General features: G+C 37.7%; 1 pseudogene; it reads left to right on the top strand.

Moving 5' to 3' along the window:
• The window catches only part of LOC144372876 (transport and Golgi organization protein 1 homolog), a 175,870-nt pseudogene that overhangs the window by 20,729 nt on the left and 129,118 nt on the right, over nucleotides 1-26,023 (top strand).

Genomic DNA, 26,023 nt, shown 5'->3' with positions numbered 1-26,023 from the left:
CATCACCTCACAATGGAGTAAAACGACAGGGAGTGAATTTTAGTTATTTGCCTGCTGTCATATAGCTGGAAAGTGGCAGGACTGGAACACAAATTATTTTCATGTACAGAGCATTTATTCACCAGTACACAGAGCCTGTCATGAGCAGCATATTACTTTTTTGGTGTTTGTCTTTACCGTTATTAGAAGAAGATACTTTCCATTTTCCTAAAGTCATGACATGGGGAAAGTAGCACAACCAGTCTGGATGATGAACTGGTCAGCAGGCTGAGGACCTAATCTGTCAGACTGTGGTATGTGTACTTATGTGTTTGCTTATAAGTGGGGAAGGAGGGGAGGCAAGTAGTGAAGGGGGAATAGAGTAGTAAACACCTTTGAAATATAATAGACTTTAGGATTCACTAGAAGTACTGAGTTCTGTACCTTGGGCTAGATGTCCTAGTAAAAAATTAAGTAGCTATAGGTGGACACAATATCTTTATTTTATATTTGTGTGGTTAAAAAAATTAAGTAGCATACTCTTGTCATTGTCATTTTTCATCCCTCAAATAATAGCTCCATTTTTTAATATTTAAATGTAAGTTTGAAATAGTTCAGACTTAATAGTAGTTAGAATGCTTTTGGATACAACTAATAAAAAACCCAAATCAGAATTTAAACAGGGAAAAGTTATTACATATGTAACCAGGATGTTTTAAGGGGGATTTATTTCTTTCAGGTTGAAGCATGTGTTTTCTCTGTGTTTCTACTGTGCCATCCTAGACGTGAAGGCATGGACCAAGGGGGCTTTCTGGATGGTTACAAGATGGCTGCTATTATGTAGATGTTGGAGCCATCCTCCAGATATTAGAGTTGAAACACAATATTTAGAAGCCGTGTTTCTTATTTCTTTTTGAAAACAATGACACTTCCTCCTGTGTGTGTTTCTATGTCCCCACCTCCACATCCTACAGGTTTTTATTCACATATTATTGACCAAAGTTAATTTTTAACATGTCCCAGCTTAACCCGGGTGGGGGAAATAGATCTGCCATAATTAGCTTAGACAAATCAGGGTTCTTCAGTTGGGCCTGGAATATATGTTAGCTCTTCCTGAAGCACATAACTAGTCTGAGAATGGTAAATTCTAAAAGTCAAGTTCCATTAAAAGGAAGGACAAGGTCGGGGAAAGAGTGTGAATTAAGCAATGTGTGTTACTACATTGATGTCTGATGTTCAAGGTCATCTCAAAAGCATTGAAAATGTTTTCATTAGGAACAGTGATTTAAATATAGGAAGATAATAAATATATTTTAGCCTAATATGAAAATTTATTTCCTTTACATATTTCCTACATGTAGTTGTAAAGAAATATGAAATAGTACAAGGGTCTAGATATTCGGTTCTGTATAATTCATTCTTTTTATTTTTTTTTATTCTTTTTATATGACAGTAGAGTGTATTTTAACACTATACATACATGGTGTATAGCTTATTCTAATTAGGATCCCATTCTTGTGGTTGTACATGATGTGGAATTATACTGGTCATGTATTCGCATATGAACATAGGAAAGTTATGTTCAATTCATTGTACTGTCTTTCTTATTCTCCTCTCCACTCCCTTCTCTTCATTCTCCTTTATATAATCCAATTGAACTTCTATTCTTCTCCTCTCCACTTTCCTTCACTGTGTGTTAGCATCCACGTATTAGAGATAACATTCAACCATTGGTTTTTTGGGGGACTGGCTTATTTCACTTAGCACGACATTCTTCAGTTCCAACCATTTACCAGCCAATGCCATAATTTCACTCTTCTTTATGGCTTACTAACATTCCATTTTGTATGTATACCACATTTTCTTTATCCATTCATCTGTGGAAAGGTACCTAGGTTGGTTCCATAGCTTAGCTATTTTGAATTGAGCTGCTATAAACACTGATGTGGCTATAATTCATTCTTGTAAATAGCTTGCATTTAAAAAATTTTCATGTAATTTCTTAGTCCATTTCATGTTGCTATAACAGAATACGTGATGCTAGGTAGTGCATAAAGAAAGATTTATTTGGCTCATGATTCTGGTGGTGGAAGGTGGTCCAAACAGCATGGTGCTAGTATTCTGGAAAAGTTCCCTCCCCCACACCCATGGCTATCACAACATGGTCAGGAAGTAGAAAGGAAACCAATGGACTGCGTAGAAGGGCCAATTGCATGGTGTGGCTTTACTTTCCAATAGCCCAGTTTATCAAGAACTAATTCAGTCCCATGAGGTTTGACCTATTCCAAGACATCATTAATCTATTCATGAGGGTATAAGTAACCCTGTAACCTAGTTACCTTCCATGAGGCCCTACCCCTTAAAAGTTTGACTACTCCAACATCATTTTATTGGATACCAATCTTCCAGCATATGTCCTTTTGAGGGATAAACCATATCCAAAACCATAGCACCCAGAAACAAAGTATATGTATGTCTTCACACATGAACCAAGTTTTGTAAAACATTAAAATAGAGATTCTGAATCCAAGCTTGAAAATGCTCTTTGACATTATGAATTATCTTCCTGGTTCACAGCTAATCTCTAATAAGATAACAGTGTTAACATGTTTGTTATCACAAACTCTGGTTTACTTTTGGAATTTGACCCATATATTGGTTTTCTTATCATAAGGCCAAATAGTGTGAAGTCAAATGATCTTTCTAAATTTATGGGAATTGGCATTTAATTATTTTTGTTTCTGTGTCAAAAATCCCTGTTCTATTTCAATTGAATGTGGTATTTTGATGTGACTTTTTTGGCCTCTGAACTCAAATTAGGCCAATTGTTCTGAATAATCTCTCTTTCTTTTTCTGTCAAGTTTCTTTCTTTTCTGTCCTCTGAACTCTAACTGCTTTGTTCTCTACAAACTGCCTCTATAGAATTGGAACATGAGGCTGTCTGGGTCAGGGCAAACCAGCTGGGCTTGACAGAAGTTAGGGTTAGATTAGCTTCATTTGACAAGGATCAGTACGTCTGATCCAGTTGCTAAATCTTGGAAGACTAGAATTTTCCATTCTATAAGCACAATTCCATGACATCTTGCCTTTCTTTTGCTCTTAAGACATCTTCATCTTAGTTGTATCTATTTCTACAACCTCTCAAATCTGAATAATTGACTTAGATCCATCTAATGGTCAGCTACATACCCCTGTCCCGTAATTCACTTGATCCCCTCTGTCACCCCTTTAATCAAAGCTTTCCTATGCCTGTGGTTCCATTTCTGTGTAACTGGTGTCCAGGTTAGGCATTCTGACATTTTTTTTTCTTCATCATTCATTCAGCAAGTATACGAGGTAGGTTCAAGCACTGAGGGGATGAGGGGATGACACACATTTATAAAATAGGATGCAAATCTCTGAAGAACAATGGAAGAGGAGAGGCAAAACTTGGACTCAACTGTAAAGTTACCTATAAAGCAAGGTGGGAAGCTGAAGGTAACTGTGGACTTTGCTCTTCCTCATGGGAAGAGCCTCACTCCCGCTGCACTGTGCAGACGTGGCTGTAACAGAGCTCTTGCTCATGTCTTTTAAACACACTTTCTCCCTATGTCTCTTCCAGTTCTTTCATTAATGTGGGAAAATCTTCCCTCACCTTTTGTTTATATTGCTGCTAGAAAATGTGGTCAACGCAGAGCAATGTTGGTGCTCTGCCTCCCCTACCTGCATTTGGAAATGGAATTATGTGTATTAAAAATATTGTGTCACTGACTTCTAAGGGTCACAAGTGCCTAGTTTCCCCTAGAAACCCAGCACAGGTCATCTCCAACTCCTTAATGCTTTAATTGAGAACTTTCCCTGAAGCTTCTATATTTCAGAGAAAAGAAGTTCTTTTAGTGGTGTTCTCCTTGATTGCTTTCCAATATTTCAATGAACTAGTTTTCAATTATTTATCATTATAAAAGTATATTGTTCCAGTGGTGAAGTAAATAACTTCTGTGGGCTACCTGCAGTGCCACCATTTATAATATCATGTATTTCATTTGCCATATGACTATAAGTTGTGGCCTTCCACCAAGGAACATACTGTCCCTAAATACTTGATTGTGTATATCCTTCCTGTTTTCAGCCCTGGCTGCATTTAAAATTGTGCCCTCATGCATTGCCAAACTGGTTGGCTTGTCCATGAAAATTGAATCCCGTGGAATCCCTGGCATTTTCTGTGGACGTTTCTTCCTGCTCCCCATTAAATAGAATTTTTAATGGTTTTTTAGGGCCTTCTGTATAATAACCCTCTCTTCTTTCTTTCTTTCTTCCTTTCTTTTTTTTTTTTTTTTTTTGGTAGTCCTAAGGACTACACCTGGGCTTCATGCCTGCTAGGCAAGTGCACTACCACTTAGCTGTATCCCCAGCCTTCTTTATTTTTTATTTTGAGATAAGGTCTTGTTAAGTTGCCAAGGCTGGGATCCTCCTGCCTCAGCCTTCCAAGTAGCTGGGATTACAGTCATGTATAGTGACACCTGGAGTAATGTCACTCTTCATAGAATTATTGTAAAAAATCACAGTAGCAGAAGGAATCATGTTTCTCAATTTACCTTAGTCTGGAATGACTTTGAGCACCTAGCCTGATATCTATCAATAAATATGTATTAACTATCAACTGTATACAGGGCTTAGTACTAGGTGACACCAAAAAAGATCTAAGAACAGCCTATTCTCACGGAACATATAGTGTGCTTACAATGAAATAAACTAAAACAATCAAGGAACAGGTCAGTCTTATTGTGAAGTGACAGCAATGATAAAGAAGAAGAGAGAGGAATCAAATATTATACCATTGTTCTGGTATAATCCAAGAGGCGAGCATCTGAGGATTCTTCCCGTTTTTCTCTATGGTATATGTGATATAGCTCATGTGGTAGGAAGTGCTTAGAGGTAGGCCAGCTCTTTAAGGAGATTTCTCAGAGGGACTCCCTGATTTCTAGTGTGTATTCTTTATAATCAGAGGTACTCTGTAATTGGCAATATCTTATTCTCTATGGGGAACAATAAATGATATGTCAGAGTATTTTCTCTTCTCCTTGTTCTGTGTTTTTTGATCCGTTTACTTAGAAAAAACTTGAATCTTCAGAGACCTGGGTGCATTTGTGAATTAAAAGAAAACACTGGTACATTTTCAGTAGGTCTTTGGACTCCCAAATCTTTTCCTACACTCTTTCTTTTCCAACAGTCAGCCTTGTTTTTTGGTCCTTCAGGTACTTCCTGGTTTCAGTGCCATGGCTGAGTTTTCTTTCCTTATAGTCAAAAGGTTTGCTTTCCAACTAGCATCTCTCCTCTTTGTGGCCAGTGTGTCGATTTGACATGGGGTAGTTAAGTATGGGCAGAACCTTGGTGGGGGAAAGATGACGCTGTGGTTTCCAGGACTTCACTCCTACTCTTCTGTTTCACTCTTCTTCTCTCTTTGTATGTTGAAAGTAATATGTGCTTATTAAGAAAAATATGAAAAAGTTACACAGTTTTATTGTCTTCACCTAGGCTATTGCATTGCAGTTGTCATTTTGCTGTGTTTTCTGGACCTTTTTTTTAATTCATGAGTATTTAGTTTTTATAAAATGTATTTGTAGTTATTCTACACACACCCTTCTTTTTTCACTGGTAGGAATCACGTTTCATTTTTGTTTGATAATTTATAATCCTCCTAGTTTAAAAAAAATTAACAGACTGCTGTGTATCTTTGTTTATAAAGTGTTTTAATGTGTAAGCCTCTTTCTGCAAGTAGAGTCTCCTGTGTGTGATTTCTAGGTCACAGGACACGACTTGTTGTTGCATTCTATACTGTTAGGTTTTACATATTGTCATATTTCTTTTCTTTCTTCCTTTTTTTTCAGAGTTCTTTATTTTATAATTTATTTATTTTTTATGTGGTGCCGAGGATCGAACCCAAGGCCTCACTTGTGCTAGGCAAGGACTCTGCCACTGAGCCACACCCCAACCCACAAGTTGTCATATTTCTTTTTTTTCTTAAGAGAGAGTGAGAGAGAGAGAGGGAGGGGAGAGAGAGAGAGAGGGAGGGGAGAGAGAGAGAGAATTTTTTAAAAATTTTTTAGTTTTTGGCGGACACAACATCTTTGTATGTGGTGCTGAGGATCGAATCCGAGCCGCACGCATGCCAGGCGAGCATGCTACCTCTTGAGCCACATCGCCAGCCTGTCATATTTCTTAATAAATTAATTTTCTTGAAAAAACAGGTTCCATTTCACTTCCAGTCATACGTTTCACTTTCCATTTCACATAGTATAAAGTTTATTGCTCTAATTGGCCTTTTTTCTTTTTAAAAGAGTTATTTTTATTTTAATCAACAATCTTGAGCATTTTATCTGATTTTTCCCCACTATAGATAGTGATGCAAGGAATATTCTCTCATGAATTTTATCTTTGTCCTTTTTTTTAAAAAAATTTGTTTTTTTAGTTTGTAGTTAGATACAATACCGTTATTTTATTTATTTATCTTTATGTGGTGCTAAGGATCGAACCTAGGACCTCGCACATGTGAGGTGAGCACTCTACCACTGAGCCATAACCCCAGCCCCTGTCCATGTTTTTATGATTATTGAAAGGGAGATTGCTGGACTGAAGAATATAAACATTCCATGAAACTAATAGCCAAGTTTCTTTTAACTGATACCAATTAACACATTTACCAGCATGTGCAATCTTCCTAGTACTAAGAGTAAGCATTTTTTAAAAATATTTATTTTTTAGTTTTAGGTGGACACAGTATTTTTGTTTCACATTTATGTGGTACTGAGGATCGAACCAGTTCCTCATGCATGCTAGGAGAGCACTCTACCATTGAGCCACAACCCTAGCCCCAGAAATAAGTATTTTTTTTAGTGCAAATTTCAGGGAATGTGAGAAGGAAAAGACCTTGGTGTTTAAATTTACATTGCTTTTATTACTAGGGAGGCTGAACATTTGCTCAAGTTATTTGTTGGTTAATTGCATTTTCTTCAGCTTTGCTTTCAAGGCCCTTTTCACCTTATCTCGCATTATTCAAACTTACAAATATTTATTAAAGCCTGCCAACTACCTTCTCCCATTCCAAATATATACCCACACACTAATCAAGCTAATCTCCCTATTGTTCCTTTGAATGTTAAGCTTTTACTTTGAGTGCTTTTGTTCATGGTTTTTCTGCTCCTAAATGCCTGCCTCTCCCTTCTTCTTAAACTATGCTGATTTCCATCCTTGGGTTCAGTCCAATGGTCTTCCTAAAACTGGTTTTCTGGAGAGCAGACTCTGGGGCTGCAGCTCTGTAGTAGTCCATACTGCCTTCTTCAGGCTCTGCCCTAGGAGCAGGCAAAGAAGATGAATGTAGAAATAGGCATGTCTACATTTGATTTCTGGTGTAAGTGACTTAGTCCCCTGAGCCTCCATTTCTTTGTCTCAGCATCCTTATAAAATGTGAATGACAATAGAGTCTGCCTCTGGAATTGTGAGGAGCAAATGTGATAAAGCTAAGAGGGCCTAAGGCTGGTGTAGAGGGCCTAAGGCTGGTGCTTAGTATATAGGAAACTCTCCTTTAGTGCCCATTGTTTTAATTGTCATCTCAGCATTTGTTGTTTTTTTTGTTCCATAGGACTCTCCTGTACCACCCCAGAGGCTGTGTACTGTCTCTTTCTTGTAAATTAGTTATGTACTCTCAAGTGAACACAAGGTTCTAAAGGGGAGGGATTGCATTTTAAGTCTTTGCATGTCCTAATGCACTATGCTGCTTGAGTATAGTTGGGTAGCTTTGGTAGTGGTGGAAATTAGAGGAAGGCAGTGATGAGGACCTCATTTTCAGCTTTTCATAAGACCTTTACTAGGAGAACTTTCTCCTAGGGCCTTTTAAAAAATGTTAGCTTTTGTTGCTTATTCAGCCAACTGGAGTTACTCAGTAGAAAATGTTTAAGAGATCCAGATTATACCACCGGATTTCACTTTTCCATATAGTGTTTTAAAGTGTTGTATTCATTAGTATTTGTGAGAGGGCTGGGGATGTGGCTCAAGCGGTAGCGCGCTCTCCTGGCATGCGTGTGGCCCAGGTTGGATCCTCAGCACCACATACCAACAAAGATGTTGTGTCTGCCGAGAACTAAAAAATAAATATTAAAAAAAAAATTCTCTCTCTCTCTCTCCTCTCTCACTCTCTCTTTAAAAAAAAAATTTGTGAGAAACCTATGGTTAATGTAAAGGGGGTCCAGCGGATCATCGGAGGGAGAGACCACACAAGAGACTTACTCCATGCAATTGACAAAAGGGGATTTATTGGGGATCCATTCCAGTGCGCTGGGGCTCTGTGCTCACTCAAGGAGGGAGAGCAGCCCAGAGCCCAGAGCAAAGGTCAAGCAGAGCTTAAGTACACTTTTTGGAGAGGGCGGTGGGCTTTGCATACATCAGAACAAATCATCATGAGGTGCGGGGAAATTGAACAACAACTCTGAGACGTGATTGGCAAATCCATTGGCGGGAACAGCTCGGGCAGGGGTGATTGGTCATTCCTAAGCGGGGTACACATTCAAACTGATTGGTTCGGGCCCTGTGACAAACTGCACAGGGCCTTAGGCTAAATGGCTAGTAGGGTGTTGTCTTAACTATCTCAGGAAGCTGGGTGTAACAGAGGAACTCAATAATAACCTAATCTTTTACATTTTAATTCAAGCCTTCCAGCTTAGAAATTTTACCCTTTCAGTTAATACCACAAGAAGCCATAAACTAAACCAGATTCTTTCCCCTTTTAACTTTCACATGCCCTGGATTAATGGCAATGTTACTCCCTCATTTACACCTGGTATTTCCTAGCATTCTCAAAAAGCTGAAACAATGATTCATGTTTAGTCACTGTGTAACTGGCTATTTTCATTTATTTAAAATAAAAATAACAAAAAATATCCCGGGTAAAGATCTCCACGTATTTTAGCTAGTGACAGATGCTCTGATCATTATTTCTACTTAAGTCAGGCATTTTTTACATACACCTCAAGCCTTGCAATTAAGCTTTATGTCTTTCCAAGCATAACAGTTAACCAATAAACCAAAATATCAGCCTGGTCTGGCTTAGCTCAGTGGTCTTTTGATTTCTTCCAGTCTGTTTGATGTGGAGGCTTATTGAGATTTATCTACTGAGCTGTTCATAGTTTGTAGGGCTGGGAGCATTGACTATATTATATAAGATTCCATTAGTGACAGAAGAGTGTGGACAGTCTCTGCAGTGTAGATAGTCTAGCCAGTTGTACTGGTCATGATTTTGTTGAAATTTTTAAGACTGTTGTCGAGCTTTTTATTAAATACTCAATGGTTTTTCTTATTTCCCAGTTTATACTCCAAGCCTCAAAGCAGATGTGCTTTGATTGGTTCAATTTAGTAGAAAGTTTCTTAACTTTCAGTATGCAGATTTAAAAACTTTTCCAGTTATTTGGACTAGTTATCATCAAGGGAAGTAAAAATAGAAATATATAGTAATCAATCATAAATATTGCTAGATGGGGAGGTAAACATCATTCCATTATATTGTTCAAGGTGGAAACAGCATTGGCATATCCAACTTTATAACAAAGCCTGCAGAGGGCTTTCTTATACTTATCTTATGTATTCCTAATAGGAATGTTCAATATGGAAAGTATTATTGTCCTCATTCTAGATGACACACTTGGAGTTTAGATGATTAATTTGCTACATGCCTCATACCTAGTGTGAAGCAGAGCTGGTGTTTGAATTCAAATGTGACTCCTAACCCAGTTATTTTTCCATTACATCAAAGTTTTTTTTGTTCAATAATATACAGTATTTCTAAAAGTAACAAGAGTTTTGCCAAGCAGTTTTCCAGTGGTTTAATCATGTCCTCTTTCCTGAGAAGTTGAGTAGAATTACTCATGTATACCCTGCAGGAGATAAAAAAAAAAGTGTCATATTAGAGGAATAATGAAACGTATCCATTTTTTTCTCCTTTAGTTGCTTCATGTACAGAATTGGGAAACTACCTGTAGGGCTTTTGTTTGATTGAGTAAGTTAGGAGTTGGCATGAGCAAATGCATGTTAGCATTCATTTGCTCATGTAGGTTTATTGACGTACTCCTGTGTACCAACAATGTGCTAAGCATTAAAAGGCACATAAGTGGAAAATCTTTGCTCTTAAGCATCTCAGAATCCAGCAGAGCAGATATGTTCCAAAGTACATGACCATAGTACGGTATGGAGATGGCAAGAAGAAATTTAAAAGCTTGAAATGGAGATAAATGGTATCTCTCAGACAGGCTTCCTATAAGAGTCAGGGTCTGAGCTTGAAAGATGAGTAGAGATTAGCTAGATGAAGAAAAACTGTGTGGAGAAAGGGAGCCAGGAGAACAGGTGTGGCATAGATGGGTTGGTGTGAATGTGTATCTTCAACCCAGGCTTTCTTGAGCACTTTAATGTGAGTACTCATTTAAAATATTGAGTCATGGAATTATTCTTGTGGGATATTTTGCAAAGAACTGTGTTTTAAAGAACCCATTTTGGAAAACTGGATGGACCAAGTGGTGAGAAAAGAAAGTTGTGCTTTGGGGAAAATTGAGGCAGGCAAGGAGGATTGAGAGGGATATTGATTACAAGAGAGAGTATAATAGTAGATTTGATAGGACTTGATGGAAAATGAGGGGACCAGGGAAGAGGAAAGATAGTGGAGTTTTGGCTTGGATAGTTTCTGGGACCATTTGTAAAGGTGAAGATTTAGAAAGAACAGATTGTTGAGGGAAGATTTCAAGTTCAGTTTTGCAACTATGTTTTGAGATACTGAGGCATGTGGAGTGGGTCATATCCATTTGGCAGTTAGATATGTGAGTGGAGTCTGGGCTAGATGAAGGAGTCATCTGTGTGGAGATGATATACCGTACCAAGAGTGAATGAGATCACCAGTGGGGTGAGGATAGATGCCAGGAGACATCAGTAAGTAAGTGATGTGTGCAGGAAGAGGATCTGTCAGCTCACAAGCATTTCAATAATCTAAAATTGTTTGGGATATGCTTTTCTGTTTCAAGATCCATCAGTTGTGTTTTATTTTGTTACAGAGTGCCTGAATCCACCCATGAAGGAAGTCTATTCTGTGGATTTGCCCTCTCAAGATTCAGGGTAGTCGTGGAGGAGGTGCTTCACCCACACCCTAAGCTCGCCAAGGAGCACAGTGTGATTCCCACCCAGCCCTTCTGAATTCAGTGGGAAAGGTGGAGCCATCTTGCATTGTTAAGTTTTTGAGTGTTGGGTTCCTTAAATGTAACTGGAGAAATAATGAAAGAGAAGTAAGTATTCCACTGGATTAAATGAATTCAATGGATTTTAATTTTCTCGATAAACTGTTATTAAGAAATTGTTTTGGAGATTTACTCCCTGAGTAGGATTAGCTAACCTACATTTTTCATTTGGATAAGTAGTTCTTTAATTAGAAAGCAAGATTGGAGTAATAGTTTCTCCTTGCTTTAAATAGTGTAGAGAAGATATGTGAAACTGCCAAATGAAGGTTTTCCTCCTCACAGTGGTGTGAAGCAGGGAAAACAAGAGGAAGTTATAATGTTAGGGGAAAGGGTTCTCTTCATCCAGTGTACCTGCCTTTTTTTTTTTTTTTAAATTATTTATTTATTTATTTATTTTTTTATTGGTTGTTCAAATCATTACAAGGCTCTTGACATATCATATTTCAAACATTAGTTTCAAGTGAGTTATGAACTCCCATTTTTACCCCAACTACAGATTGCAGAATCACATCGGTTACACATACACATTTTTACATAATGCCATACTAGTAACTGTTGTATTCTGCTATCTTTCCTATCCTCTACTATCCCCCCTCCCCCCCATTTCTCTTTTTATCCCGTCTACTGTAATTCGTTTCTCTCCTTGTTTTTTTTCCCCCTTTCCCCTCACAACCTCTTATATGTAGTTTTTTATAACAATGAGAGTCTCTTTCCATTTCCATGCAATTCCCCTTTTCTCTCCCTTTCCCTCCCACCTCGTGTCTCTGTTTAATGTTAATATTTTCTTCCTGCTCTTCCTCCCTACTCTATTCTTAGTTGCTCTCATTATATCAAAGAAGACATCTGGTATTTGTTTTTTAGGGATTGGCTAGCTTCACTAAGCATAATCTGTTCTAGTGCCATCCATTTCCCTGCGAATTCCATGATTTTGTCATTTTTTAATGCAGAATAATACTCCATGGTGTATAAATGCCACATTTTTTTAATCCATTCATCCATTGAAGGGCATCTGGGTTGGTTCCACAGTCTAGCTATTGTGAATTGTGCTGCTGTGAACATCGATGTGGCAGTATCCCTGTAGTACGGTCTTTTAAGGTCTTCAGGGAATAGTCCGAGAAGGGCAATAGCTGGATCAAATGTTGGTTCCATTCCCAGCTTTCCCAGGAATCTCCATACTGCTTTCCAAATTGGTCGAACCAATTTGCAGTCCCACCAGCAATGTACAAGAGTACCCTTTTCCCCACATCCTCGCCAGCACTTGTTGTTTGACTTCTAATGGCTGCCAATCTTACTGGAGTGAGATGGTATCTTAGGGTGGTTTTGATTTGCATTTCTCTGACTGCTAGAGAAGGTGAGCATTTTTTCATGTACTTGTTGATTGATTGTATGTCCTCCTCTGAGAAGTGTCTGTTCAGGTCATTGGCCCATTTGTTGATTGGGTTATTTGTTGTCTTATTGTCTAATTTTTTGAGTTCTTTGTATACTCTGGATATTAGAGCTCTATCTGAAGTGTGAGGGGTAAATATTTGTTCCCATGATGTAGGCTCCCTATTTACTTCTCTTATTGTTTCTCTTGCTGTGAAAAAACTTTTTAGTTTAAGTAAGTCCCATTTGTTGATTCTTGCCATTAACTTTTGTGCTATGGGTGTCCTGTTAAGGAATTTGGAGCCCGACCCCACAATATGTAGATCAGAACCAACTTTTTCTTCTATCATATGCAGAGTCTCTGATTTGATATCCAGGTCCTTGATCCATTTTGAGTTAACTTTTGTGCATGGTGAGAGGAGGGGATTCAGTTTCATTTTGTTGCATATGGATTTCCAGTTTTCCCAACACCATTTGTTGAAGATGCTATCCTTCCTCCATTGCATGCTTTTAGCCCCTTTATCAAATATAAGATAGTTGTAACTTTGTGGATTAGTCTCTGTGTCCTCTATTCTATACCATTGGTCCACCCACCTGTTCTGGTACCAGTACCATGCTGTTTTTGTTACTATTGCTCTGTAATATAGTTTGAAGTCTGGTATTGCTATACCACCTGATTCACACTTCCTGCTTAGAATTGCTTTTGCTATTCTGGGTCTTTTATTTTTCCATATGAATTTCATGATTGCTTTGTCTATTTCTACAAGCAATACCATTGGGATTTTGATTGGCATTGCATTAAACCTATAGAGAACTTTTGGTAATATCGCCATTTTGATGATGTTAGTTCTGCCTATCCATGAACAGGGTATATTTTTCCATCTCCTAAGATCTTCTTCTACTTCTCTTTTTAGAGTTCTGTAGTTTTCATTGTATAAATCTTTTACCTCTTTTGTTAGGTTGATTCCCAAGTATTTTATTTTTTTTGAGGATATCGTGAATGGAGTGTTTTCCCTTATTTCCATTTCAGAAGTTTTGTCGCTGATATACAGAAATGCCTTTGATTTGTGTGTGTTGATTTTATATCCTGCCACTTTGCTGAATTCATTTATTAGTTCTAGTAGTTTTTTTGTAGACCCTTTTGGGTCTTCTAGATATATAATCATGTCATCCGCAAATAGTGATAATTTAAGCTCTTCTTTTCCAATTTTTATGCCTTTAATTTCTTTCGTTTGTCTAATTGCTCTGGCCAGTGTTTCGAGAACTATATTGAATAGAAGTGGTGATAGAGGACATCCCTGCCTTGTTCCAGATTTTAGAGGGAATGCCTTCAATTTTTCTCCATTCAGAATGATGCTAGCCTGGGGCTTAGCATAGATAGCTTTTACAATGTCAAGGTAAGTTCCTGTTATCCCTAGTTTTTCTAATGTTTTGAACATAAAGGGATGCTGTATTTTGTCGAATGCTTTTTCTGCGTCTATCGAGATGATCATATGGTTCTTATTTTTAAGTCTATTGATATGGTGAATAATATTTATTGATTTCCGTATATTGAACCATCCTTGCATCCCAGGGATGAATCCTACTTGATCATGGTGCACAATTTTTTTGATGTGCCTTTGTATCCGATTCGCCAGAATTTTATTGAGGATTTTTGCATCTAGGTTCATCAGAGATATTGGTCTGTAGTTTTCTTTCTTTGATGTGTCTTTGTCTGGCTTCGGAATCAATGTGATGTTGGCCTCATAGAATGAATTTGGAAGAGCTCCCTCTTTTTCTATTTCCTGGAATAACTTGAAAAGTATTGGTATTAATTCTTCTTTAAAGGTTTTGTAAAACTCCGCTGTATACCCATCCGGTCCTGGGCTTTTCTTGGTTGGTAATCTTTTGATTGCTTCTTCAATTTCATCCATTGATATTGGTCTGTTCAAATTGTGTGTGTCCTCCTGACTCAGTCTGGGCAAATCGTATGTCTTAAGGAATTTATCGATGTCTTCAGTATCCTCTATTTTATTGGAGTATAGGTTTTCAAAATAATTTCTAATTGTCTTCTGTATTTCTGTAGCATCTGTTGTGATATTGCCTTTTTCATCCCTTATGTTAGTAATTTGATTTCTCTCTCTTCTTCTCTTTGTTAGCATGGCTAAGGGTCTGTCAATCTTGTTTATTTTTTCAAAGAACCAACTTTTAGTTTTGTTAATTTTTTCAATAGTTTCTTTTGTTTCAATTTCGTTGATTTCCGCTCTGATTTTAATTATTTCTTGCTTTCTGCTACATTTGCTATTGTTTTGCTCTTCCTTTTCTAGGGCTTTGAGATGAAGTGTGAGCTCATTTATTTGTTGGTTTTTCCTTTTTTTGAGGAATGACCTCCAGGCGATGAATTTCCCTCTTAAAACTGCTTTCATTGTGTCCCATAGATTCCGATAGGTTGTGTCTGTATTTTCATTTATCTCTAAGAATTTTTTGATTTCCTCCTTTATGTCTTCTGTAACCCTTTGATCGTTCAGTAACATATTGTTCATTTTCCATGTGATACTGAATTTTCCCTTCCTTCTTTTATCATTGATTTCCAGTTTTATTCCATTATGATCAGATAAAATGCATGGTATTATCTCCACCCCTTTATATTTACTGAGGGTTGCCCTATGGCATAATATATGGTCTATTTTTGAGAAGGATCCATGTGCTGCTGAGAAAAAAGTATATCCTCTTGATGATGGTTGATATATTCTATATATGTCAGTTAAGTCTAGGTTATTGATTGTGGTATTGAGTTCTATAGTTTCTTTATTCAACTTTTGTTTGGAGGATCTGTCCAATGGTCAGAGAGGTGTGTTGAAGTCGCCCATAATTATTGTGTTGTGGTCTATTTGATTCTTGAACTTGAGGAGAATTTGTTTTATGAACTTCACAGCACCATTATTAGGTGCATAAATATTGATAATTGTTATATCTTGTTGTTTAATGGTTCTTTTTAACAGAATATAATGTCCTTCCTTATCACTTTGGATTAATTTAGTCTTGAAGTCGATTTTATTCGATATGAGGATGGCCACACCTGCTTGCTTGCGAGGACCGTGTGCGTGATATATTTTTTCCCAACCTTTCACCTTCAGCCTGTGTATGTCTTTTCCAGTCAGGTGAGTCTCCTGGAGGCAGCATATTGTTGGATTTGTTTTTTTAATCCATGTTACCAGCCTATGTCGCTTTATTGGAGTGTTTAAACCATTAATGTTTAGAGTTACTATTGATATATGGTTTGTTCTTCCAGCCATGTTTGATTATTTATCTCTTTTTTTTTTTCAATTTAGTTTGTTTCTCCATGATTTGCTTTCCCCCCTCTGTCTGTCTTTACTGAGGTACTTCCCACTGTTGGCTTTGGTTATTGTTTTTCATTTCTTCCTCGTGGAGTGTTTTGCTCAAGATGCTTTGCAATGCTGGTTTTCTGGCTGCAAATTCTTTTAGTTTTTGTTTATCGTGAAAGATTTTTATTTCGTTGTCGTACCTGAAGCTTAATTTTGCTGGATACAGGATTCTTGGTTGGCATCCATTGTCTTTCAGTGTTTGGAATACGTTGTTCCAGGATCTTCTTGCTTTCAGCGTCTGTGTTGAAAAATCCGTTGTTAACCTTATTGGTTTACCCCTGAATGTAATCTGTCTCCTTTCTCTTGTAGCTTTTAATATTCTCTCTTTGTTCTGTATATTGGATATCTTCATAACAATGTGTCTTGGCGTTGGTCTACTGTGATTTTGTATGCTCGGTGTCCTGTATGCATCTACAATTTGTATATCTGTTTCCTTTTTTATTTCTGGAAAGTTTTCTGTAATTATTTCATTTAGTAAATTACTCATTCCCCTGGTTTCAATTTCTATCCCTTACTCTATCCCAATGACTCTTAAATTTGGTTTTTTTATATTATCGCATATCTCTTGTATGTTTCTCTCATGATTTTTAACCATCCTATCTGAGTTGGCTAGACTCTTTTCAAGTTGGTATATTTTGTCTTCATTATCAGATGTTCTGGCTTCTAGTTGCTCCACTCTATTAGTGATACTCTCATATGAGATTTTAATTTGGTTTATAATTTCCTTCATTTCTAAGATTACTGTTTGATTCTTTTTTATAGTCTCTATCTCCTGATATAGATGCTTAACTTCTTCTTTTATCATTTTATGTAATTCCTTCTCAATGTGTTCTTTCGCTGCTTGAATTTGCTGTCTTGTGTCCTCTTTAAGGTTCCATTCCATCTGTCTAAGGTGTTCCCTGAGTTCTTTATATGACCACTTTTCTGATGACTCTATGTCGTTCTGAATATTTGGGCTGTCCTGTGTTGTTTGTACTCCTTTTCTTCCTTGCTTTTTCATACTGCTCATTTTGCTTTTTGTTCTGTTTGACTGTTGAGTTACTGTCTACTCCTATAAATTTATTTGATGCTTGGGAGGAAAGGTATTAGCAGGGAAGGGAAAAAATCACCAAAGAGAATGAGAGTAACCAGGTAGAATTCAAGGAAGGGGGAATAAGAGAATTGAAAAGAAATGGAAAGACAGAGGAAGAGAAGAAAGAGAAAGAAAAAATTGAAGATTTAAAAGAATTAAAAAAAATAACATAGTAATAATAGAGATGAGGATTAAAATTAAAAAATAATATAAAATAAAATAAAATGAATTTTAAAAACACTTTTTTTTAAAAAAACAGCAACAACAACAACAACAACAACAAAAACCCAACCACAACATCCACAAAAAAAAAGAAAAAAAAAATTAATAAATGCAGTCTTAGAGTCCGATTCACTATTCTTCCATTAGGTGAAGCTGTGCCCACCAGGCTAAGCTTCTCTTCTTAGTAGGCGGGAGCCTGTCACTGTGCAGCAGCTTTTCCTCCCGGACTGGGCGGGTCTGCTCACCGGTAATGCTCACCACAATACTGGCTACACGCCAGGTCTGCTGCTCCTGTGTGCCCTGTTTTCATGGCCACCTGGGCACGCTCTCCCTGTTTGCCATTCCCTGGAATCCTAAGTTTGTAGGGCTTGGGGTTGAGGACCCGCGGTGAATTTGCTTGCCCTCTGGTAGTCACGCCCCCAGAAACTGGTGCAAGAGACCTCAGATGTTACCTCTGGTGGGAGCCGTAGCTGGGAGTTCCATGCGGTGGGTCCCGCGCCACTCCTGATTCCCCCGTGCGGGCAGGGCTGTTCGAAGTGCCCAGTGGTCGGGACTATTTGTCCGTTTGCCGTGTGGTCGGGGCCCTTTGCAGAGCCCAGTGGGCAGGAGTTGTTCACAGGAGCGGGGTGGGGGTGGGGGTTGGGGGTCGTGTGGTTTGCAGCTCTGAACCGGCTGGGGGTGGGATGGGGGGGTGGGGGTGTTGTTTGTAGCGTCAAACCGCCAGAGGCAGTTCACAGACTCAGGCCTGCGGGGGCCCAGTCCGCCACGGCCGTTCGTACGTTTGCTGGGATTGTGTCCCTGATCCGCGTTGCATAGATTCACTCGCCTGAGACAAACTGACTCCTCCCACAGACTTACTAGTTATCAGCAGGTCTCCTTTCAATGGAATATTGTTAGAAGTTCCTCAGCAGGTCCCATGCAACTGTATTTATGTGTCTCTCTGATCCCGTTACTGCGGAGGTACAGAAAATGCTGCCTGCTCGCCGGCCGCCATGTTGGAACCCTCCAGTGTACCTGCTTTTATCTTCAATTCTGGAAGTCTCGATGGAAGGGTTTTTTACCCCCTTATTCTTGTCATGCTAAGAGTTGCATATTTTCTGGCAAAAAGTTCATTACTGGCTAGGAGTGCACAAGAAATCCTTTACCAGAGAATTAAGTAAGCAGAAGTGTGTCAAAACAAATATTCTAGTTTGAAAATATAGTCCTGCAGGAGGGGCGGGGATGTGTGGGTAGTGGAGGAGGCCAGGGCATGTTCTAAGATTGAGTATTTATTTCATAAGAATTCTGTGTTCTGAAGGACTGTTGTTTGTAGGAACTCTGGAGGAATCAGGATTGTGCTGCATTAAATGTACTGATGAGCACGGATAGTTTTTCTGGGATTTGGGGTTTGCTCTTGTGTTTAGTGTGCAGCTCATATGATGACAGCCTTTACTATGAGTGAAACATTTTGATAACAAATAGCCTTTTAAATTTAATTCAAGAGGCATTTAACAAAACTTTTGTTTACATGGAAAAACTCTGAGGCTTGAGAATATTAAACACACATAAACAAACATGCACATAAACACCAGTCCACTTCATAAGCATTTATTTGGCTAGGAAATGCCAAATTTATGTAACTCCAATCTTAAAAGTATTTGTTGATTGATTCTAAAAAGCAAAACCTTGTTTTTCCTTCTAACTTTTCCTTCTACCTTTTCCTTGTTACTTTAAAAAAATCATCATATAAATGAATAAGAGCATAGACTGGGTAAATAGAAATTTTGTATACTTCCTTGCTATATAGTTGCTCAAAACAACTACTAGAGAAGTCACTTTTCAAATTGGAGAAACATTTTTTTAAGTTAGCTGACATTTTCTTTTTTTTTTTTTTTGTCAGTACCCACTGGGATGGGTGTGGGCGCTAACCATGTTAAGTAAGTTCAAGATAAAAGTTATTGCTTGCAGAAATGGACTTGAGTTCTTCTACAGGATTTCCTGACTGTATATTTACCTGCAGCTGACATTATTTTCTGAGAGAATTTTTAAAATAAAATATACTGCCTTGTAATATTGCAATAAGTGATCACACATGATAGAATGTATAGATAAAAATAAGCCCTCAAAATAATATTAATAAAATACAGACCCTTCATTCTTTTCTCCTTTTGGCAGATTTTAGGTCTGTTGCCATAAGCAGTTCAAGGAACACATGCTTGCATCCAGAGCACTGGGAGGAAGTCTGCCTGCACTTTGATTCCCTGATTTGATACATGTTAGTTACTGGAAGAAAGATGAATTAATGTAAATTTCTTTAGTTTTAGTAACTCAGAAGAGTAAAAAATTGTTGAGGGCTTGAAAAGATCATGGTGCACCATTGGAATTTGACTTTAGTAAATGTAACATTTGTTTTCTAAAGAATTATAACAACATACTTAAATTCCAGAACAGTAAGCAAAATAGCTTAAGTTCACTGACTTGAAAAAACATTCTTTTATACTGCACGGTTCTAAAATAAATACTTAAAAGAAACAGAGAACAAGCCATTCTATCTTGGATTTCATTTTCCTTCAGATAGAACAGCTAGAACAAACATTCTTGCTAGTTAACATTGCCTGTGTTTTTATGAAGTTAATAACTGACCTGTCAATCACGCCCTATATAAATATGGTAGTTTAATGCTTTCTGTTTTAGAAGCACTTTTATTTACAAGAGCTGCCAGCCAAGATTTCCAAAGGACTCCATGGGCTTTTTGCTTTGATCTGTTTTGAGGGCTGGTCTCTTTATACCTGTTGGTTTGCTCTTTATGATACCTTTGTGTAATCAGGTATGGGGAGAGCAGATGTGCAGAATAAACACATCTTAAGGAAACCAAAGCTCAAGAAAAATCATGTAATTATGAACCAACAGCTCTAGAAAAGAGAGAGAGAATATTTTCTTAAATCAACTTAGTTGCTATTATGAGAAGAGAACAGATGTCATGATATTCACCCCAGAGAAGCCTCAGCTTTTCTTTTAAATCTCAGCTTCTAATGGATGGAGGTTGTGTGTGTGTCCCTTACCCCTTAAATTTGTAACTTGCCGAGATGTTGCAGCTCTTCTCAGTTGTCTTTTACCTTTGACCTTTTTTCATTTCCCTAGGAAATGTTTACCACATGTCTCTATCCAAATAATCATTGCTCAGTGGGAATCATTACCTTTGAATTTTGAACTGGAAATGCCTTTTAATGTTTAAGGGAGGTTTCAAAACAGGAGAGCTTTGGATTAGTTGTTTTAAGATTTTGATTTTTGACTTCCCCAGCACTTGAGGGTATTGAATGCTTGATTCAATTTTTTTTTTAATCCTTCAGAATGCCATACATATTAGTCAGTGAATGAAAGAATGATGGAAATAAAGAGAAACCAGAGTTCTTGGTTCCAGAATAACATATTCACCTTTCAATTAATTGTAGCCCTAACAATTCCTATGCATTATATTCACATATTACTTTTCTTTAGGAATCTGAATGTTTGGACATGTTAATTTGATTATTTTAGTTTGATTAAAACAGTTTCCCTTACTTTTTTTTTAAACTAGGAATTTTATCATCACTTAACTGAGCTTTAGGAGGAAACGAGATTTCCAGGCATTCAGAGCTCCACTACTTTGGGAGGTTCTCTTTATGCATTTTGTGTTGATTTCACTGACATTTTTTGGTCAGCACTTTTATCCTTTTGTAATACTGGCATCAATTTTAGATTTCCTGTGGAAGTAAAAAGCAGGTTTTTTATTAATCAGTTTTCTCCCTTCTTGCTCAGAAAACTTTCAAACTCTAGTCTTTTAACAGTTATTGCATTTTATTTTATTTCTAGTTCATATTTTTTAAATACTGGTATCTCTAGGATAACAAAGTATAAAATGCAGCCCCAAATACCCTTGGTTCAGCAGCTTTCCTCAGATAATCACTTGCCAGAGTCAAAGTATTTGGTGAATGTAGAGGTATGTTAAAGCCAGGTTTTAAACTCTTGTTTCCTCTGAAAAGCCTTTGGGGTCAAAGGTGGGAAAGCTCTGAGGTTGCCTGGAGCCAGTGCACAGGAGCGCAGTCTTAGTTGTGCTGCCTGCATTGAGGCAGAAGGGTATATAAAACTCTAAAGGGTATAAAACTGCCAAAATTATGGTTTAGCATCTTTGGGCCTTTGGTTGCAGAGCCCTTTGTCAGAAATGGTTATTGTAGGACAGTCAGAGATCAGGCCAGAGAAGCAAATTAGGAGTAAACTAGGGCGGGACATGCTACAGACAACAGGGAAGAAACTGCCTCTACAATGCACCCAGGGACACTCCTGAAGTCGCATGGGTCCACTTAGTTGGCAGATTAGCTGAGAGTCCCCTCCAGTGTTTTTCTTTTGCATTCATCCAAGGTTCAAACCTATAATTAAATTTTCTGAACAAAGACCCTATTAACCCACACCATCCAGACTGATGACTAACAGCTCTTCCTTCCAGGTACATAAAGAAACCTGTAATGCTTAAAGGAAAATAAAGACCCTAGTCAGGTTTGTGGGGGAGGGTGAAGTGATGGAGTAGGTGTAGGAGGATTAGATTTGCCTTTCAGAAGTCATTTTTTAGTGCTGTTTAAAATGGATCTTTCAGTAGTTATAGCTCTTATTCAGATATGTATGATTTACTGCATGATCTAAAACTTAGTCACAGTGATGTGACTTTATTTAAATATCTATGAAAATATGTTGGTTTTTCAACTTTTAACACATTAAAAAAAATTTGCTCTACTTCTTTTGTGTGGACAGTGTAGACTTACATGAAACTGTTTAGGGAAGACCCAAACACAGTTCATTGTGATACTTCTGGGCCACATCATCAAGTGTCTTACCAGTAATTGGAAATAATTCATTAGTTTGGAGTTTGAGGTCTCCACAGTCTGGCCTGCTCTACACCAGAGCCTTTTGCTGTAGCCTTCCCCACCATGGCTGCCTTACACATCTCTGCCTTAGCAGTGTGTCAATCTCTTCCTTCTCCACACATTCTCTTCTTCCTCCTTCAGCCTCGCATGGCCCAGGGAGAGGTGATTCCCATCTGTCCTTCAAGACTGAAGGGCACCTAGAACAGTGTAGGGCTCTTCTCTGCTTTTCTCAGTCTGCACACATCCTGGTGAGTCCCACTCCTTGTGAAACCAGCCTTGCTGAGCGTCCCTCTTTGGGCTCTCCCCAATTGATTTGGCCTCCAGAGCAACAATCTACCACTTCTCTGGCTCTTAGAATGCCAGCCTTTCAATCTGGTTTGCATTTTTTTTGTTTTTCCATTCATTTCTGTCTTATTTTTTAAACTTGATTTAAAGTTCCTTAAGGCCTAGAATTATGTCTTTCTTATATGTGTGACTATGCTTCAGAGCACTTAGCATAGTACATAATACTGGCTTGTCAGTTGGTTGATGGATTGGTGCGTGTCTCAGTCCCAAGGCTTGATGTATTTGCTGTCTGTAAAGATAGTGAGCTATTTTCAGAACCACGGGTACCTTTGTACCAGGTTTATTTTTTGGCTTTGAACTTGGTAGTGGAGATGTTAGGCCCCAGTTCTGCCCAGAAAATCTGTTTTCCAAATTTTTGCATGAACAGAATGGTGTTACAGTCACATCCTGGAGCAGTTTCACCTGGGCACTGCCAACTCTTACTTATGCTGACTGGCTGACCTGTGTTGAGTGTTCCTCAGATCTTATTTCAGCTTTCTGGGTTATTTTTATTTTTAATTAAAGGAAAGCTTATTTCTAAGACTTTCTTGGACCAAAGGCAAGTGAATATTCATTAAATGTTTACTTTCTTGACTTTAATTTACTTCAGCAGGTGATAACTTAGGTAGGATTAGGCCTTGACAGTGATATGACAGGGTCCTTGTTCATGGTAGTTATTGACTTTTCCAGTATTAACCTTTTATATATAGCACGAAGCCAGCATTCTGGTGTCCAAACCATATAAGGAACTGGCTTTCTTTTAATTTTGTGTTTTGAGTTTGAGGAAGATGCACAGTATGCCAAGTTGGGACTTTCGAGACTTCAGTGCTTAACTCATTTGATCTGAAAATTACTGGTAAAATTATGACTTTTGCCAACTGTAAAACCAACTCTAAGTAGTGAATGGCCTGGTATGACTAACACAACATGCTTTAGGCCTCTGAAAGCTTAGACCAGACTCTGAGAAGAGGTTTTCATAGGCCATACAGTAGACAATACTTCACATTCACATAGCATCTTTTCACACTGCTGTATTTATTCATTCAGTAAGTATTTTTTGAGCACTGGCTAGGAGCGAGGCATTGTCCTAGGTTCCTGGGATATAATGATGAGCAATCACCAAATATTCTACTTCTTTGCTATTATTTTGACGTTAATTTCTAGTCTGCTTCCTCTTACTAGAATGTCATCAGCTCCATGGGGAGGAGTTCTTTGTCTTATTCCCTGTTGTATCTCAAGCACCAAGGGCCGCGTCTGACAGAGCAGAAGCTCAGTATTTGTCAAATGTATGAATGAAGGTCTTCAAGGAAGGATTTAAGTGTTGCCATGAGAGCATGTGGGAATGTATGTTAGAGCACATGGGAATGGTCTGGGGCATCAAGGAAAACACCCAGAGAAAGAAGTAGATAATGGCAGAGAGGAAGGCCAGGAAATGTTTGCCTGGGAGAGAGTGAAGGTGGGGGTGACCGCTTCTGTGTAAAAGCCTGGGGATGAGGTGTGCACAATGCAAGGAGGGACAGCCCGAGGTGAACAGAAGACCTTGTTAGCCAGCTGAGAGCAAAGAAAGTATTTCAAAGCACAGGTATAATAGGATTAGCTTTGTTTAGTATAATAATTTAGACAGCTGCATGGATGATACACTGTAGCTGGATGAGAAGTAAAAGTTGAAGACTGGGGACATCCATTTGTTTACTTGGATGGTTTTGTGTGTTAGAACAGTATTGAGTAAGATACCCAGATTTTGAAATTTTGTGCATCAGTATTTTTTTTTTAATTTTGAAGATCAACATAGAGAATCTTTTTTCTTTTTGCTTCTCAGACTTAATACTTTCAATTGTCATAACTTCAGTTTCATTGATCTTTCTTCCTCCTATTCAAATATGTCTTTGAATCCCTGTAATGTATTTTTCATTTTGGTTACTATAACTTAGTTAATATTTCCATTTTGTTAGTGTATCATTTTCTTGTCTTTGCTCATGTCTTCCTTTAATTCTTGGAGCATCTTCTTATTTTTTGAGCCACATTCCCAGTCCTTTTAAGATTTTTTTAAAATTTATTTATTTTCTTTAGGTATATATGACAGCAGAATGCATTTTGATTGTATAGAATGCATTGTACACAATTGCAGCACAACTCTCAGTTTTTTGATTGTACATGATATATTGTCATATCATATATATATATATATATATATATATATATATGTATTCACATCATATATATATACATGATGTATTGTCACATGTACCTAGGATAATAAAGTCCATCCCATTCTACCATCTTTCCCACCCCCATATTTCCTTCTCACCCTCCCTTCCCTTTTCTTTACCCAGAGTTTCTCCATTTTTACATACCCCCATATGGATCAGCATCCACTTATCAGAGAGTAGATTTAGCCTTTGATTTTTTGAGGATTGGCTTAATTCGCTTAGCAGGCTAAACTGATTCTTTGAGCATCTTTTTAAATTTTTTTTTTTTTTTGTAGTTGTAGATGGATAGAATGCCTTTATTTATTTTTATGTGGTGCTTAGGATCGAAGCCAGTGCCTCACACATGCTAGGCAAGTAGTCTGCCTGTGAGCTACAGTTCCAGCCCTTCTTTGAGTATCTTTAAGTCAGTTGTTTTAAGGTTTTTCTAGCAAACCCACCATCTATATGGTCTTTCTCAGGGAAAGTTTCTGTTGTGATGATGTTGTTTTCCTTTGAATGGGCCACACTCTCCTGTTTCTTGGGATTTTTCTTTTTTTTTTTTTAAATCTGGACATTTAAATCTAATATTGTAGCTCTAGAAATCAGATTCTATCTCTTCTCCAGAATGTGTTGATTTTTTTTTTATTGTTGCTGTGCTGGAGATTAGCCTGAAGTATAAGTTTAAGTTCTTTTCAGTTCTTTTTCAACCTGCACCTTTTATTGGATGTGTGTGGTGACTTTCTAAATTTCCTTGTATATGTAGTTGCTTTTTAAAAAATGTCTGACTTTCAATAGGGTAAGAAGTAAAAAATGAATGGGTAGAAAAAATGAATGGGTAGGTTAATAAAAGAAAGAAAAAGGTCTCTGGCTCATTAAATCTCCTAGATTTTTCTTCAATCAGAGGAGGAGGAACTTGATTAAGTTGGGGGAGGATTACAACAATGGCTGCCTGCCCATGAGTTTGTGTCTCTAAAATCAGAGTTGTATCTGTCAGTAATCAGTATGTAGATCCTCAATTTTTGGACAGAGTTCTTCTTGTCCTATAAATTTGTGCAGGCTCTCACAGAGAAGATCTGTAGGTACCTGTCATGAGACTGGTGCATAGGCAGGTGCTACAATGCTGTGAACTGAAACTGGCCAAAATTTACTACTCTCCAAATCTTAAGGTTGACTCCAGAGTTTCAAAATACTTACATTAGATACATTCTGCCAGTGCATTTGTTGTCTGAGGAAACAAGTTTCTGGTGTTTCTTACTCAGCTATCTTCCCAGAATCCTCTCTTCATTTTTTTAAAGAGTTTTATTTTTTATTTTTATTTTTTTATTATTTCATTTTTGTTTTTAACTATTGGGATTATATTTGAGTAAAGTAGTCTATTGCTTTA

Source organism: Ictidomys tridecemlineatus, unplaced genomic scaffold, assembly GCF_052094955.1.
Source record: "Ictidomys tridecemlineatus isolate mIctTri1 unplaced genomic scaffold, mIctTri1.hap1 Scaffold_182, whole genome shotgun sequence".
Taxonomy (NCBI): domain Eukaryota; kingdom Metazoa; phylum Chordata; class Mammalia; order Rodentia; family Sciuridae; genus Ictidomys; species Ictidomys tridecemlineatus.
This window is presented reverse-complemented; position numbering and strand designations above follow the sequence as displayed.